Below are 18,106 nucleotides of genomic sequence, written 5' to 3'. Positions count from 1 at the left end.
GACCTTGCTGGTGTGATAACTATGGGCTACCCACTGCCCTTTGTGAGCAGCTCTATGTTCTGGGAAACAGGCACGACATCAGGAACTACCACCTAGGCTCGTGGGAGGATTAAATGACATAAGGGACAATAAGACCCCCATACAGTGCCTGGTACAACCCAAGTCATTGCATCTTAAGTGGAGGTTTAGGAAAATGCACAGGGTATCAGGCAACTTTATCTATTCCCAGGTAGTGTTCTAGGGACACAGCACAAATTGTTGCTTGGGCTATGAAAAACTCCACACACACAAACTATACATTGTATTTCAAACACCAAAACTGAAACGCAATGTGGATTATCCAGTGAGGTTTTCATCCGCATTCTATTATGCCCTCTTCACATGTAGGAAAAATGGGAGGGAACAGTATTGGCTCCAGGCCCCCCAGACTTTCACAGTGACCAAGAACTCACCCTCTGTGCAAAAGTGTCTAAAACGGACACTTTTAGAGACAGACATCTACAATGTATTGGAAGAGGAAGAGCCACGCAGCCTACCCAGCAGACCACGACCATGGTACAGATCAGAACTTCTTACCAGGCTTCCAGCCAGGACCTATTTGATTTTAGGCAGCACTGAGCTGTGTCGGAGTGGCCCCTGACCACACCGTGGTGGCAGAGGTCGGCCACTCTCTGCTCCCCACTTTGTTAATGCGCAGTTTCGGGTCAAACACAGAGGTCCACACAGCCCTGAGGTGCAAAGGACTTGGACTACTTCTGTGCCACCCACACACAGAGACAATCCGCCACCCCTGTGCCTGCTCCTCCTCTAGGCCTCTGTCAGAGCTGGACTCTCTCCCAGCCCCGGCTCAACCGCCACCACACCTGGGGGCAGGGACAACAGACCCTTGGCCTGACCCTAACGTTTCAAAGCCTCACATTTTGGCCGTGGCTCAGAAGAAGGTGAGCCTGGCCACAGAGACCGGATCTCTCTGACATCTGAGTTGAAAGGACAAAGTCAAGGTGAGAGGAGCTTCAAACCCAGCCCAGGGTTGTCGTGTTTCTCCAGGGCAGAAGGAGCAAGAGCTCATGCCTCAGAGAGCGAGGGGTGAAGTCTTGATTTTGCCTGCCAGTTGGCGGTATTGACCTTCAGGAAGCCCTACTCTCTCTAAAGCCTCAGTTTCCCCATACGACAAAAAGCGGGGGGAAAGTGGAGTTGATATGAGAACTCTCGGAGAATGTCTGTAAAATCCCCAGCACGTTATCTCTCAACCGTGACAAGCGCCAAGAAATGTCAGCTACTGGTATAGGGATTGCCCACAAATCTCTCTTTAAAACTGTGCTGATTGGATCTGGGGACATTCTTGGAGTCAGGGTGGACTCTGCAGAGGCAGGATGGTATAATGGTTGGTAACTCCAGACTCTGGCACCAGACAGCCATGTGTAAAATCCTGCCTGGCTTTGCCAGTTTACTAAAGCGGAAGGTTTGGGCAAGGAATCCAACTTCTCTGGGGCTTAGTTCCCTCATTTATAAAATGGAAATAATGCGAAAAGGGTGGTTGAAAGATAAAATGAGAAGGCACCTGCAAAATGCATAGAAAAGTATTTGACACACAGTAAGTACTTGTAAATGTTAGCTGCTTCGTTATTTATTGTGTTGTTACTATTTTATTGGATCTCCAAGGAGGAAAGTGAGGGCCAAGTTCATCTCAAGCAAGGCCTCTAACCTCTTCCATCTACACAATACTCCCTAGTTCCAGCTGGCTGGCACAGTGGAGCCTGGAGTCGGAGTTCCCACCTCCCCACCCGACTCTGGGATGCTGTGTGGATGCGCCATTAGGCTGAGCTATGAACAGCCTCTCTCAGCCATTGCTCACAGAAGCCATGCTGTGCCCCCATGGGCATAGTACCTGCTAGAGTGACAGCAAGCCATCCCTCCTGCTCCCATTCCTCCCACAAGACACACTGTGCCCAAGCTGGCCAGGAGCAGTGGGAGGGCGCACTTCTGCAAGCCACAGGTATCACCCTGCCCTACACTCCCATACACCACGGCTGGTTTACAGGCGCAAAGGAGAGAGCTCCTGCCAGAGAATGACCACAGGGTTTCTTTATTCTATGGGGTCCCTTAGCACGAGGAATGCTCAGTATCTGCAAAGAGTAGGGTCTGGAATTGGAGCTAATGGGAGCAAAAAAGCCAGGGAAGGACACACCACTGGCAAAGAGCTGGAACCATGGACCCCAAAACCCCAGAGGCTATGCCCAGTCACAGACTCTATCAAAGCCAAGGACAGCTCAGCTGGCCTCACCTCTGAACAGAGACAAATACAGCCCAGCTGGAAGAAATGTCTTTTGCTCCATGGTGGGGTTACTGAGACCTGGGAATGAATGCTGTAAAAAAGTAATAATAAATATACTGTAGCATCTAGGGATTTATTGAACACTTAAAATGTGCCAGCTCTGTGCTAATAGTTTTAAATGCATTTGTATTATTTGTATTGCAAGTCTCAGCTGAGAAGAGATAATAACTCTCTAAGGCTAATATTATGTCATTTCACAGATGACCAGTCTGAGGCTCAGAAAGTTTAAATGACTTGTCCAAGGTCACACAACTTAGCAAAAATTGGAGCTAGAAGAGAATTCAAACTTCAGACCATCTAGCAACAAACCCCGGGAACTTAGCCACTTTCTGCTGTGAAGAAGGTATTTGCCAGAGAAGAATGTTGCCTCCACTCATCCTCGCCGCCCCCCCCCCATCCCAAACATATTCACAGTGTCCTCCCTGTGCCATCTGGGGCCTCTCACCGTTATCAAGCTTCTCCAAGACTATCGAACTCGGGCACATTCAATCATGCAAGGACCCTGACTGAGACCCTCTTTCCTTTTGCCAGAGCGATCTGAAGACGTCGTTCTTTCCAGTACATCCAAGAGCTCCCTCCAGGATGAAAGAGTAAAAAGCTGCCTTCATTTTGCCTCTTCTACAATATGCTTAGTGATTCCAAAGCTGGACCAGTTTAATTCATGATACTCTTGTAGCCATTAAAGTAAGATCTACACATGCATCCATGGGTACACACTTATAGACACATGTGTCTACACATGTCTGCTTCAAAACACATTATGGGCTTGTGATGTGTAGATACACACAAAGAGGATATGACAAAAGTAGGTCTATAGTTGTTCTTATGAAAAATAATATAATAATAAATAAATGGTTATACAAGAATAGACTCTGTTTCACATACTCACAACTCTAAACCTGCTTTTGCCCCACCCTGTACATATATACTATAAATACTCCCTCTGTGACTCAAGAAAGTCATTTTATTTTATATTTTGGAAATAAACTGATCCATAACTATTTGTGCTTTATTTGAAGGAGGCCTCAGGCCAAAAAGCACAGCTCGCTCCTGCTGCCAGGAGCTCTGGGGGCCACAGAGCAGACGTCAAGCAGGGCTGGTTGGTGCCTGTGCTATGTCCAGCCCCTGGGGGTTGGAAGTCAAAGCCGTGGTCTGCGTCTTCCCAGCTCCTTTATTTGTTCAACCACCCCATCCCCAAATTGCCACAGAACTGGCTGACCTATGGCTATTTTTACTCCTCAAGCCAGTAGAGCAATTAGGCATTTTGAATCATTACTTTGGAGTTTACAGCGATGTCTAGACCATTTTTAGCCCTGAATCAAAGTTAGCAGCAGGTGAATTCAAAGCATTCACCTTAAGGATGTTGCAACCGCTATGGACTTCCTGTTTCAGTATGACTATCATTTCAAAAGAGCTGCACTCCCGAGGAGGGGAAAAGCAAATTCACGTACATGTGAAGTCTCACTGAATGGGATGCAGACAAAATTCATGGATTTCAAGTGAACCAAAATGTGAATCAAGCTTGGGGAATGTATTTGATCTTCTTGGTATTACACCACAGGTAGTTTCACAAGCCCGTAATGTGTTTTGAAGCAGACATTTCATGCTCCAGGAGCAACATCAGAGGTATTATTCCTGGGCTCTCAAGCATTTTCATGAGCAATGAGGCAGTATCAGGAGGCCAAGTGTTGATCCCTTACAGATACACTTTACTGACTGTAAGCCATTTGGAAATATACATGCTCTGCTGATCTTTATCATTCATGGTGCCAGACTCAGACGAGACGAAGATACTGACAGCCGACAGACATCAGAATTGATTGAAAGACAAGATTACCCTACGTGACCTCCAGAGCCTGTATCAATCCAATTCAGAAATGACGAACTAAGGAGAACAGAGCAAACCTTGAGTCTTAAAAGGTCACAGAGCCTTCTGAGCCCTCGGTAGAAGTTAGGGCTCCCTCCATTTACCAAAACACATGTCCGCACCTGGCTTTTCTTGTATTTTGTGGGCACTTGGCCCCCCCCAGACCACCCACTGTCCCCTAAAGATCTGTGGACACCATGGGTCTTTAAGAAATCTCTCTTGTACTCAGGATGAATTGAAAAATAAAGGCTTTTTAGTGGAGTCAGGTTTTGGAGACATATGTTTACACCAACCCCTAAGAGAAGGCCTGAGAAATTCTGTTCTTGCTCCTACTTGGTCTTGGTGTCATCTTGTTCCCCTACAGGGATGCCAGGAAAGGCCTCCTGTGCCTCTCCTTCAGCCATTGAAGTAGGAACCATGTGTCCAGCAAGGCCATTCTGAACCTCTGTTCGGTAAATGCAGTAAAGAATTTGTCAAATTTACTACCACCCTGAACTTCAGCAGCTGTCTCCTCACTAACCTCCTTTCTTTATTCTAAAACACAAACAAACAAACAAACAAACAGGTTTCACTTCCTATTACAAACACCTGTATCGTCCTCACCTGAGGAGCAGTTAAATGTAAAGTTTCCTGGGCTCCCGCCCAAGATCTCTAAACCAGGATTTACATTCTTAAAAAGATTTTATTTATTTTTTGAGAGAGAAGGGAAGGAGAAAGAGAGGGAGAGACACACATCAATGTGTGGTTGTCTCTTATGTGCCCCCCTTGGGACCTGGTCCAAAACTCAGGCATGTGCCCTGACTGGGAATCAAACCAGCAACCCTTTGGTTCTCAGGCCAGTGCTCAATCCACTGAGCCACGCCTTCCAGGGCAGGAGCTACATTTTTAAGAATCTCCCTTAACCAATCCTTAGGTACTCTCACAGTTAAGAACTTCAGGTCACAGGTTCACCTACCCGCCTTCCCTCATTTCTCACAATAAGATAACTAACTCCAGGAGGTAGCACTCTTGAAGGAGATGTCCATAAATGCCAGGAAATCCTTGGGAAGTCAGAGATGACACCTTCAGTCTGGAGAACTCAAGCTCCAATCTGTCCATGGAGATTCTATCACCGTGTTATCTGCCAGCTTGAAATAAAGTAATTCCTAATGCTCAGTATCACCAAACTGGTAAACTCAACAATGCTCAACGGCTTACAAGTATAATTCTCTGAAGCCTCAGCAAACAAAGTCAGCCTCAGAACACTGCATTTGCAGAGGACTTTTATGACAATTGTTCCTGTGAAGACAATCTTCTGGCTGTCTGACTCGCCCCTACCTGATCCCATCTCCACCTTAGCCCTTCAAAAGATTACTTAGCCACCCTGCCTGGATTTTAGGCCTGATACCCAGAAAAAAATTGGTGTCTTAGCCTTCAGTGGAGAGAAATGATCATCAAGAAATTCTTGGCATGCTGTCTTGGCTGGTGTAGCTCAGTGGATTGAGTGCAGGCCTGTGAACCAAACAACCGCGGTTCAATTCCCAGTCAGGGCACATGCCTGGGTTGCAGGCCAGTTCCCAGCAGGGGACACAGGAGAGGCAACCATACATTGATATTTCTCTCCCTGTCTCCTTCCCTTCCCCTCTAGAGACAAATAAATAAAATCTTAAAAAACAGAAATTCCTGCCATGCTACTATAAGTATTTATCCATATATATAAATAACATATATGTATATACTTTGTATTTGTGAGTGTGTGTGTGTGTGTGTGTGTGTGTATAATGTGTATAATGTCTACTAGTCACTAAACACCATACTGGGTGCCGGGGACAAAACACAGAGGCCACCCTACCCAGGTCGATTATCCACCCTATAAGGACGCCACTTCCAAAGCAATGGCAGCTCTTTCCAAAGTCGTCTGAGCTCGATCCCACCTCCTGTTGGGAATGGAACGGAGCAAGAGCAGGGAGAGGGGCAACCTGCCCTGGCATTTGGAAATGACCAACCTGGAAAAGGACTTCAACTGCATTTAAAGACAGGACCGATCCTCTTCTCCCTGGCAAGCCCACGCCCTTGCCTTCACAGGAAACCCTTACTAAGACATCAAGTTGGCAGGCAGGGGAATGCCCTGAGTTTCACCAAGCAGCCTCAGCCAAAACCAATCTCCACTCGGGGCGGAATAAAGCCGTAGGTTGTCTGGATGGCTGAATGTCTCTCCCCGAGACAATGGCGTGTTTATGTGTAGGAGGGTCAGGACCAGGTTGTTAACATAAAACCCACCGTAAACAGAGCTGTTAATTCAGTTGCTGGCAGGGGCTTCTGTTATCTTCCGAATACCTCCCAGAGGGTATAAGCCCTGCCTTTTCATTTGAGTTGGCAGCAGAGTTCTTTTTTTGCACCTGTTGCTCTGCTCCGATAACAACCAGTTAAGCATTGATTTGTTGGAAAATAAACAGAAAAAAGCAAAGAAAGGCATCTGCCCAAACAGCCTGAGCTGGTTTGATGGAGCATTCATGCCAATTTGTTTTTTCTGTAAAAACCCAGAAAATAAATAAATAAATGAATAAATAAATAAATAACCCCAAAGCCAGCACACACACAAAACCCCTGCATTTTCAGTTTGGACGCTGCCCTCCCACTCTCTCAAAAGTAAGAGGGAATCAATTAGGTCAGCGCCAGAGCTCGTAGGGCCTAGAGGCCTGAAGACACTGTACTTTTCCACCGTCTGGCTCTGCAAGGGAGCCCAAGAGCCACAGAGTGACGTAGCCAGCCTCCAGCCAGCCCAGGTTAAGATCACGAATCCGATTAACAAGGGCAGACTAGGGGCTGCCGGGCTATGATCAAAGCCAAACCACACTCTTCCAAAGTGTAGACTTCTGAAAGTCAATACTGTTCAGGGAGTAGGTGTGGTCTATGGGTTACCTCCTAAAACAGACACCTGGAGTGCCTGAATCTCAGGCTGGCCTCTCTCACAGGCTTCTTACGTGCAGTCCCGGACAAACAGCATAATTGGGAAACGCTGGTTCCCAGACCATAGCTTTCCCCATTGGGCAAATGAGGCTACCCACACATACCTCAAAGGCAAGCTGTGTAGACTCACTTAGGTCCTGAGAAGTGACTTGAGGTCCCCCGGGACTTGGGACCTCAAGTGATAGAACCTGTGCTCAAGGTACGATTTCTGCATTAAGCCAAGGGTCATCACATTCTCATTTCTCATTGCTTTGTCAATATCACATGATGAGCACAAGCCAAAAAGGGCCACAAAGAGCTAAACAAATCACTCAAATGGAGATCGTGACAACACTAATTAAGCAATGGCATCATTGCCCAGCCTTCGACACTCGCTGAGCAGAAGCAGCCTCTTAATAGCTCTTTTTTAAGCTTTGAGAAGAAAGCATAGGATGTGGGCAATGCAAAATGTTCCCCTAGATTACCACCTTTCCTCAGCTGTCTCTGAGCCATTGGCCTTCATTAGACCACTGGCTTAATGGGGGGTCATGGCAGTGGGGAAAGGCCTCAGAAATGCCGCTTCTCAAAGAGCATTAAGAACAGGGTGTTCCGACAGGGGAGGGATGTGGCTGGCTGAGCACTCCCAGGCATTCTTGTCATGAGCGGGGCAGGGAGTGGAGTGCCTCGGAACAAAATCGGGCAGCCAGAAAAATAAGAGATTTAACAACACCCTCAGTTGGCTGAAAAATAAATAAGACCAACTGCACAGGAATGCAGAAAGGGCGGAGGGAGGTAAGAGTGGGGATTGAAGCCAGGGAGGGGTTGAGATGGAATGGGACAATGAATTTGACCGCTTTAAGATTCAAGTTTCTTCCTAAGAAAAGACTAAGGTGCTCCAGCTAAGGAAAGGTCAACAGCCACCACTTTGGAGGTGGTATCATTACAAAACAACAACTCAAACTATGACATTGAAGATAGTTCATAGCTATTGAGCATTCACGACGTGCTAGGAATTGAGCTAGGCTTGACTTGAATGATCTCATTTAGTCCTTGCAATAACCCTGGATGTTGGTACAAATAATACCCACATTTCATGGATGAGGAGGCACAGAGAGGCTAAGCAACTTACCCAAAGACACAGAGCTAGTAAATGGACTGGATTTACTATAATAAATATATTAGGGGGGAGTGCAACATAATTCTTTGTAGCTTTGAAAATGGATCTTTGTATTTCTAAAGAGGAAGAGGTTGTCTCTTAAGATTGCATACTTTTATTTTGGAAGTTGAGATTCCTTTAAGCACAGCTCCCACAATTTTTTCCTCAATGTGAATTTTTTCCTTGTGCCCTAGTTTGAAAGTTGCCTCTAGCGTATACCAGTGTGGATGCTACAAAAGCATTAGTTCATGGCCACTCGAACCCATCCATCAAAACTTCGGTCTGGCTTTCCGTTGAAAGCTCCAGACTGACTCAGGGGTTGGGCTTGGCTGACTGAAGCCACCTCAGACTTGTGAGGCATGAAAAAAGAGCAGTTTTTATTACTGAAAATTGAAGGGGAAACTATGGCTTCTTCGGAAAAGCACCGGGGTTCTGAACCATCACAGGTCATGGTAAGAAACGTGCCATGTGGTGGACATCGCAGTGATGAGAGAAAGACCATGGATGGGCCACTCTGTGAACCTGAATTCCATTACTCCAACCAATCAGTGCAGGGAAGTCCTCACCCCCTTCCACCAAGTCCATGACCCTGTTTCAAACCTTGGAACAGTTTGTAAAAACTTAGCCATAAACCACAGACAGAACCTGATAAGGCCACTTCCATTGTCATCTTTGCAGCTTAGGAAGCAAATAACATCTGAATTTTCCAAAAATTACAGGATTCCCCCATTTAGAAGAATCGGGATTTTCTTTTTGTACCAATAATCAATAAATACGGCAGGCAAGAAAGCATGATTTTCTTTTTAGTGCCTTCCTACAAGAATGCTGGACTCAGCACAAGGAGGCCTGCCTTCCCTTCCAGAACACACTTCGCTCTGCCGTTCCTAGCTCACTGGTCTATGAAGTTAGCCCTCTGGAAAACGAGAAACGCGAAGGGAATACAGTCAACACTATTGTAGTAAATGTGTATGCCGTCAGGCAGATACTAGATTTACCGGGGGTCACTTTGTAAGGTATATAAGTGGCCAACCACTACGTTGTATGCCTGAAACTAATGTAATATTGTATGTCAACTGCAATTGAAACGATTTTTAAATTATTTTAAAAACTGAAAAAACCCAACTGCAAGGCAAGCAATTCCTTACCAAAAAGGTTTTCCAAGGAATCAAATTCCTTCCAACTGACTAGCTTCCATTCTTCCAGTTGACTCAGAGGATATCTCTGATATTCAAACAAAATTAGAAAACTCACCAACTCACAAACGACATCATCCCTTCTACACTAGCCTCAGCTTCCCACCAGAGGTTAAGGTCAGCTAAATGAGCAAGATAAGAATGAGCGGGGGCGGCTTTTCACAGAAGCATCTCGGGAGTTCGCACACGTTTGAACAATTTTACCATGTCCCGGGGCAGGCCCAGCTGCATAATTTGCAGGGCAAAAGGAAAATGCAGGGCCCCAAGTTCAAAATGTATTAAGAATTTCAAGGCAGCAACAGCAGCATGAAACTGAGCACAGTTACCACACAGGTAGCAGACCCAGGACATTGGCCCTGTCCAGGGCTCAGTCCCCTCTTTGGCCTCCACCTGCTCTGTCTCCACATGGGATGGGAGGGGAATCTTTTCTGCCTTTCCCCCTTGGACAGCCATCTGAAGTAGCTGGGGAAAATTTTTTAAATTTTGACATTGAACACACCTGTAAAGTCACCTGGCTTACAGCAGGCACTCAACAAATGTTAGCTATTATTACCGTTATTATTATCACTATGGCCATTATTTTTGTTAGGCTACCCATCGGCAGGAACAATGGGCAGGAAAAATATCTACCGCTATTCTGAAAAAGGCCATCCATTAGCCGATGCTGTTCAGAAGTCTTTTCATTAGCCCTGTGTAAGAGAATACTCTAAATTAGGAGTTCTTCGCCTTTTATCTATACCATGGGCCCATTCAGAAGTCTGATGAGACCTATGAACCCCTCCTCAAAATGCTTTTATATGACAAAATAAAGTATATAGGATTAGAAAGTAAGTTTCTGTTGAAATACAATGATCAAAATACTGTTTAAATAAATGTGTGATAGAATAATAACGTGCTTCTTTATTAGCACATAAAATAAGATTACCTAGTAGAGGTCCAATATCCTCTATGAAAAATAGTTAGTTAGTTAGATACTTTGAGACAATTTGCACCAAGTGTCATGTGACATGAACCTGTCTGCAACTTCTCTTGGTGACACAGTTACAAAGTTTTGCTACTGCGGAGTTTTGCTTACATTCAAATTGAAAAAATATTAAAATTTAGTTAGGTCACTGAAAATAAAAACAATTTTCTTCACATCCAAGTTCACACATTTCCTGAATTTTCTCCAGGGACACCAAGATATCCTCGGATCCCAGATTAGGAACCCTTCCTGTTTTGTGAACAGCGAAGACTGCTTGTTCAACTCAACCAGCTTCTAGAAGCCACTTCCGTGGCCAGAAGTCTCATTTGAACGAATTAAAGGAGGCAGACCCCACAGTGCCTTGGTATAATAAGGAAGCTGAAATGTTTTTCAAGCCCTCTAGAGAAACGCTCTCAACGGCGTTAGGAGTGGGCCGTGTGCAGACAGCTGCAGTTCATCACAGGAACGGCCTGGAGGGGGATCAGGTTCTTTTGGAGGCTCCTACGTGCCAGGCATTTAGGCAGAGGGATCAGAATGTGCTGTGTGCCCTTCCCCCAACCAGGTCTGCCCCAGAACCTCCATGGGAGGTGGTCTCAGCCAGCTCAAGACAAGGCTCAGTTTGGAGGTCTCCCATGACCCAGATTCATCTCATCTCCCTGCCACCCACCCTCCCCAGTGAAAACCTATAGCATTTCTTTACCAAGGTCACAGTGCAGAACCAACGTTAATCATTTCAAAAAACAAAATCTCAGAATTATTCATTCACCTGGACACAAGAGAGACTCACTGAAAACACCCATGTTGAGGATTTATCCTCCATTTCCATTTCATATATTACTAATTACTTACTCACAAGCATTTATCTAAGTGCTTTCAGATTCTATATCTAATTTAATCCCAATAAGAGTCTTGTGTGGATGTCATTAACCCCACTTTCCAGGCAGGGAAACACAGATTCTAGGGCTTACATAACTCACTCAAAGTCATTCAGCTACCCACAGGCAGAGTCAAATTTGAACCCAGAGATTTTGAGTCTAAGCATAGTGTTCTTTGGACCACCCTCCGCCAGTTTCCAGGCAACCAAAGCTCACAGCCTCCTGCCCCTTTAGTACACAAGCAAAGTCTGTGCTTCTTCTGTGTTCCTCCAGCCATTGCCTTCTGACCAATGGATTTACAAGGTGCTCTCTAATTTTATAAGTGGACATAATCGAGAAGAGCCTGAATTTGGGCCAAATCTAAAGTTCACTGCAAAGACCAAATAAGCCTTGTCAGTAGTCACCCTGAAGACAAAGCTGAAATTAGCCTCACCTTTCCAACCCCGCCTACCAGAACCACCAGAAACAGCATTATCCCCACTGTGGGGATTATTTAAAAGGGTCCTAAGAGGGGTCCCAAAAATAATCTCTGCAAGACAGCCATGCTCTCCAAGATCCATTGTCATGTACAAAAAATAGAAGACCTTCTTCATGTTCTAAGAAAGACTATTCGGACTTCTGGATGAAGTTCACGTCGGGCTGAGAAAGAGCCGGCAGGGTGATAGAAATTTCTCAAGTCCATAATTGGGCAAATTAGGGCCCATTCCCAAGATTGTTTATTTTGTGTCTGTAATATAGAGTGAGAGAGAAGTGGCAGAATATAAAATTTTAAGCTCACCACAATAACAATTATATCACAGAAAGTATGCGTCTGGACAAGATCATACAAAAGCAAAAACAAGGAGCTGTGTGGAAATAGTAGGATGGATCAGGTGGTCTGTTAGTCTAATCATCAACATATTACACTAGGCATTGGAGCTCCTTTTTATTTGGGGGTTGTTTTCATCAGAAAGCAGTTTTTGAATGCACCTATGCTGGCCATGTTTTAAATAAATAGGCAGCTACCTTTATGACAAGATGCTTCTGAGAAAAGAAGGCAAGCGGGCTCTGAGGGTCAGGGTGTGGAAGAAGAGTGGGGAAAAAAAGATAATGTGAGTTTAATGAACCAGAATAAAAGGGGCAGCCCTGTGAAACAAACTGAAGACAGAATGTGGTTAGGTGCTAGTGAAATGAGTTTTTAAAAGAGCATTTTTACAGGGTGCCTCTTTTAACAAAGCCAATTAAAGCTCTAGGAGCCTGTTTAAATGGGCTGCCCTGCTTGACCCCATTGTGAGGCCTGCTAGCTGCAGACGCAGGCTGAGTGAGGCCCTCTGGGAACACCAGGCTCCAGGTTGGCTGCCTGGTGATTGGTTAGGCCAATTGTACTTCCCTTCTGTTACCCCTTGGGTCTTTCTCTAGGAGAATTGAGTCTCTGCCCATCTAATCTGCCCAATAATTCAGGGACAGTCAGTCAAGCAAGCGGATCAGCACCACATAAACTGAACGACTCCTCGGGTGTCTAAATGTTCACTCTTCAGCAGATGGCTTTGGTGCTTTATAGAAGACGTCATTAGAATGCCAACTCTTGTGCCCTGTCTGCTCCTTGTGGTCATGAAACAGTCAGCTTTACCCGCCTCTGCAATCCCACCAGCTTTGGACACATGGGAGCAGACTCCAACACCCCCAGAAAAGGCTCCAGGTATCCTGAGTACCTCCACCAGCTATATCCCTTAGCCAAAACTCTGAAGACCCCAAGGAAGCCATTTAAAGGCTCCTACCGATTTTCTTTTCTGTCTCATCCTTAGAGGGGCATCTCCCATGCCATCCTCAGCTTTCACAGACTCCGGGTAAACCTGCTGACCTCTAGGCACCTCTAGCTGATTCTCCCCAGTCATCAGAATCTGAGGGTCGAAATGGATCTTAAAGGCAATCAGATCCAAGCCCCTTTGTCCAGTCGAGGAAACAGGCCCAGAGAGGTGGAATGTGTTGTCTAGAGTGTGCACACAGCTTTGCCGGAGCTGGCAAACTAGCCCCTCCGGCCATCGGTCCCAGGCACTGCCCTGCACACTGCCTTGCCCACCTTGTGCTCTGATCACGCAAAAGGTGAATCCGAAACTCTTCAGAAAATATTCCTAAAGAAATATATTTTCTTACCCCTTCTGAAGTTCAATACACGTTTTATCAAAAACTCAGAGAAACCTGTGGAAATTTCTACTCCAGAGCACCTCAGCTTACGGACATCAGTGCTGTTCAGCTTGAATACTTGTCCGCTTCTAGTGTGAGTGGATTCTCCCCACTGCACTGTTTGTTCGCTGCACAGCTGAGTAGTCTGGACCTTTAAAACCCTGTCCAACTTAAGTAAAGGTAATAGTCAAATATTTCTAATAAGAGCACAGTTGCCTGCTCCTTAGGCCAAATCGTGTTATTTAAAATCTTACTATTAAAAAAAGTAAGAAAACATTATAGTTTATCATTCCCATCTCTGCAGTTATTCAACAGATTTAAGAGAATCCTGGCAGGACATGGCTGCCTTCCTGCCTCTGTCTCCAGATGACACCCCCAACTCAGACTCAGCTTCTCTGAGCTGAAAGCCACCGCACTCGGTCAGTTGCCCAGTAAAAAACCAGGGTGAGAAGGTGTGGTCTCTAAACACCGAGGCTCCTGCCCAGGGCCTCACCCACAACCGAAACGATTGACTTTAATTCTACCAGAAAGCCATTTTTATAAGAGAAATGGGCTGAACCGCAACCAGACGGTGTCACTGAAAATCAGGTCTAACTTTATATTTGATTCCTTAAAATGATGGCATGGCCTCTCAGCAGGTTCTGCAACGGAATTCTTGGTGTCCACCCCACCCAGAGGTCTTTGCACATCACGTATCTTTGAAACGGCTTAGAAATGACTCCATTTGAGGTGGGTGGGGGGCGGGGAGATTGAATAACTTTGTCATGATTTGTATAAATCTCTGTGTTTGATACTTTAACATTGAACAGGGTTCTTAACACTGGGTTTTCCGAAAAGCAAGATGGTCTAAAGAACACAACCCAGGGCTAAAATCCCCTGATTTGGAGGTAGGGGTGAGGGATGTGAGGAGGAAATAAAATGTGACGAGATCCACAAAAGCCAAGTTTCACTTCATAGCAGTGAACTTTGGCCCACAGCACTCACATTCTGACCTGAGACCTGATACGAATTCCTTCCAGTTTCCAATTCGCTAATTGAACGCAGTTGAGTAAATATTCTAACCTCTCAGTTTTCGTTTTGTCTCAGCCTCTCAAGGAGTCCAAAGGTATAGAAAGGGGATCTGGGGAAACTTGGTAAATCACCGGGAGCATTAACAGATAATCCTAAGTGTGAAGGTACAAGGCTCCACAAGGTCCAGGAAGGCCCAAGGCGTTTCCATTCGGGGGAGTTCACAATACATTTCAACAAATAAATAAAAGTGTTTTAAAAAGCATGTATTTAACAAATACATGCTTCTGAGCACAAAAGAAAAGACATCATTGAATTTGAGACCTTTTGTACGTAGGGCACCTGGGCCAAAGGCAGCCCCCTGCCCACAGCCACCCCGCAAAGGTCCTGACTGGTGCCACCATCTCAAACAGTGACACGGAGAACTCAAGCGCAGTTGTCCCCTCAAAGTTACTTTCTTTTAAAATGCCTTGCAAAATACTTCAGAAACATGGAAAAGAATTGCCTCCATTATATATTTTCTTCAAATACGGTGACAAACTTCCAAATAACCCTCTCATTTCACATTTCATCACTGTTTTTAATATTTATCCACATAAGCCCTTAGTGATTAGTGGGGAAGTGACTCGACTCCATAGGACTCCAGACTACAATATGGAATTAATGAGTTATTTTACAGTCTCAGAATTCCGGGTCTCAAAAAGAGGACAGTGGGGCCTTCTGGAAACTCCAAATGCAGCTATTAATGCCACTCTTAACATTTCTTGAGAGCCTGTTCTGATAGTATCATTTTTCCATGCAGTTCACCCTAATAACAAAACTTCCTCTCTCCTACTACAGATCTGCTCTTCCCTTGACCTCGGTTGAATTAGCACACAGCCACTCATGATCCCCAACTACCCTTTATACAGTGAAAGGCTCTGTCTGCACACATCCTCATACCCATGCCTACAGAATCAACTCCTGAGTTAGACCTTTCATCAGGAAGTACTCCGAATCCAAACATTCACTTTCTAACTGCTACCAACGTTAAAAAAAAAGTAACCAGCAGAAGACACTCACACACTAAGATTCACAGACTCTTTCTCTTCATCTTAAAAAGACACATGTTCCCACTATACTGGGAGCACACTAAATCTTGGCAAAGACGATGGCAAAAACATCACTTTTCCGACTCAGTGTTGTTATTTACCACCAAGATTAATTCTCCACTGTCCCCAGCTCCATCCACCTGGGGGGTCAATATTTCTCCATAGTGTCCAAACACAACCCAGAGAGTCCCTGACTTGGAAGGCACTTGGTGCTGCTGACTCACGTCTGCCCCTGTGGTCATAGTAGCCCATTATAGAACAAAGGCTTGTCTAGTTTGTTACCTTGAGATATGGTGAAACGCTTGGCCAAAAAAAATTTATTTTCTGGACAAATTCATTTTTCGGTGTGCAGCTCTCCCCAGTGCCCTGGCCTCCCTGGGTTGCCTGACCACCTTCTCCAATATGGATGTGAATGCCCTTGCTTATTTCCAGCCATTTTCTGACCCCAGAATATACTGAAAATGACTCTGCCCTTCCCTACAACCAAGCCAGAAAAATGACCAGCAGAAGACATCTCCAGAAAGTGAGAACATGAGGCCCAACAGCTATTGAGCCAACCAGCTCTCCCCCAAGCTAGCTGCCTGCTTGGCTCAGACTTCAACCCAGAGAAATGGCTTTGAGACACAGACAGAGGGAAACCAAGGGCTTCTAAATCCATCGTGTCTGGAAGTCCAGACCAATGCAAGGAATCCACAGGTAACAGCCAAAGTAGCCTAACTGCTCTCCCCACCCCCCCAAAAATACAATTCTATTAAGACCCAGTGAGGTAAGCTCAGGTGAGGCAAGCTTACTTCCTGCCTGCTGCCGCCGGGAGCCTGCTTTAGTTTCTTCTGTCTGATTCATGTTAGACTTCTCTTTCCACTCAAGTGGTTGAACTCCAGGTTCAAAAGAAGTTTTAAAAATAAGGACTTACCTCATTTACTAAAGATTCTGGGTGGGAAATCCAATAGCTGTGGCTAATGGAGGGGAGGCAGCAGGCAGCCCTCACGCCAGCTCCTACGGGAGTGGGGAGCCAGGGGTGTTATCGTGCCTGAGCCCTCATCAGAGTGAAGATAAATGCATATGACAATAATTTTAAATCATTTTGTAGGATGTTAAGCAATAAGCCACCAACCGGGAATTCCCTAAGTCACTTCCCCCTCTTCTGATTGGCTGCCGGGCCCTTTAAAAAAAATAAAATAAGGGATTACAAACATTGGCTCATTTGCATTTGGCCAACTCACACATTAGTGTTCAAACAAAACAGGTCTAACCAGGTTATGCCTGTGTCTCAGGAACAGAGAGACAACCTGTTAATGGATGAGGAATTGATTTGGTGGTGACTGTTCTTTTCAGCTTAGAGGCTGTTTCAGGTGAAAAGCACCCATACGTGCTGCCCAAAAACACCATCAGGAAGGGAGGCTATAAAAGCCAAGTGAGCAGAAATTCAAATCTGGAGGAGGCAATAGTATAGGAGAATAACATCTGTCTCGCTTACTAATCTATATTTAGTCCACTCTTTTTTGGCATCGAGACCTTTGCCCTGGCTGTGCAGGTGCTGGGTTCTGAAGGGGCTCCCCGCCAGGTGGCCCACAGACAGCAGAGCTTCTCTGGTCGGGCACCACGATCGCCTCTATGACAATGGCCTTTGACAGTTCCAATGGACTTTGAAAAGCCAGCTCCCCTAGTGCCAGGTAAGAGACTTGGGAGGAAGTTTAACGGGAGGGTCCCAGGAGAGAGGGTTCCCTCTGAGTCCTTGAGGTGGGACAGTCATCTATCAACAGTGCAAGGGCTGACTGTCCAGTTGTTGGATTATCCAGGTTCTTTACTTCCTCTTGACACTGCATTGTCTTTTTATCTATGTGTATCGACACTCTCTAGAGGAGCTACAGAGAGGAAAAGACCAAGATGCTGAAACTGGAAACTGAATATCATGGTTTGGGCAAGAGCCCCTGGAGAGGCTTTATGGATTTTAAATGCCCATGCAGTCCCCATCCCCTTGGGACAAAGGCCTGCTCCACTGGGTCACCAGGGCACACCCACCCACTCAGGTGAGGGACTGTTCCTGGCAAGGACTCTTCCTCCCGTAACCATTAACTTTCTCTCAGGTCTTTCTGGCCACTGCCCTGGCATGAGCTAAGCGTCTGAGCAGATTTCTTTAACTTGTCAGGCCAGCCCTCTGTGAGAGAGAAAAGAGAAATTGAGTTTTGGCCAAGAGACAAAGATTTTATGATTAAATCCAAGAAGTTCCTTGTGTGATAAAGAAAAGTCGGCATATGACCAAAGGCTGAACGGGAAGAAAAGTAAGCGGTGGTCGTGTTAAGGCAAGTGAGCAATAGTAACGTTCCTCTCCTGTTTGCATATTTTCCTAGTTTATGCAACGTGATGCCAAGTTTTCTGAAGGTAGAGAAGACTTGGTAGGAGGGCAGAGGTGGGTTTGGGAGGGTCCTGGAACCCAGGCAGGTATGGGAGGGTTGAAGAGTTTGGGAGTACAATATCTGTGGGTTCTAAAAAGCCCCTCTGCCTCTTACCTTCATTAAACATTCT

General features: G+C 45.6%; 1 protein-coding gene across 2 annotated transcripts in view; it reads right to left on the bottom strand.

Moving 5' to 3' along the window:
- EHF (ETS homologous factor) overlaps window positions 1-16,648 on the bottom strand; it is a 40,410-nt gene extending 23,762 nt beyond the window's left edge. For both annotated transcript variants that reach the window (XM_037040492.1, XM_037040493.1), the window contains exon 1: window positions 16,494-16,648. The gene's annotated coding sequence lies outside the window, so the exon portion shown is untranslated. The remainder of the gene's footprint in view (window positions 1-16,493) is intronic.
- Window positions 16,649-18,106: the final 1,458 nt, after the last annotated feature.

The sequence above is a fragment of the Sturnira hondurensis genome, unplaced genomic scaffold (genome assembly GCF_014824575.4).
Source record: "Sturnira hondurensis isolate 20B ecotype Veracruz unplaced genomic scaffold, ASM1482457v3 Scaffold0002638, whole genome shotgun sequence".
NCBI lineage: Eukaryota > Metazoa > Chordata > Mammalia > Chiroptera > Phyllostomidae > Sturnira > Sturnira hondurensis.
Note: the sequence above shows the minus strand (reverse complement) of the source record. Positions and strands in the feature narration are given on the sequence as shown.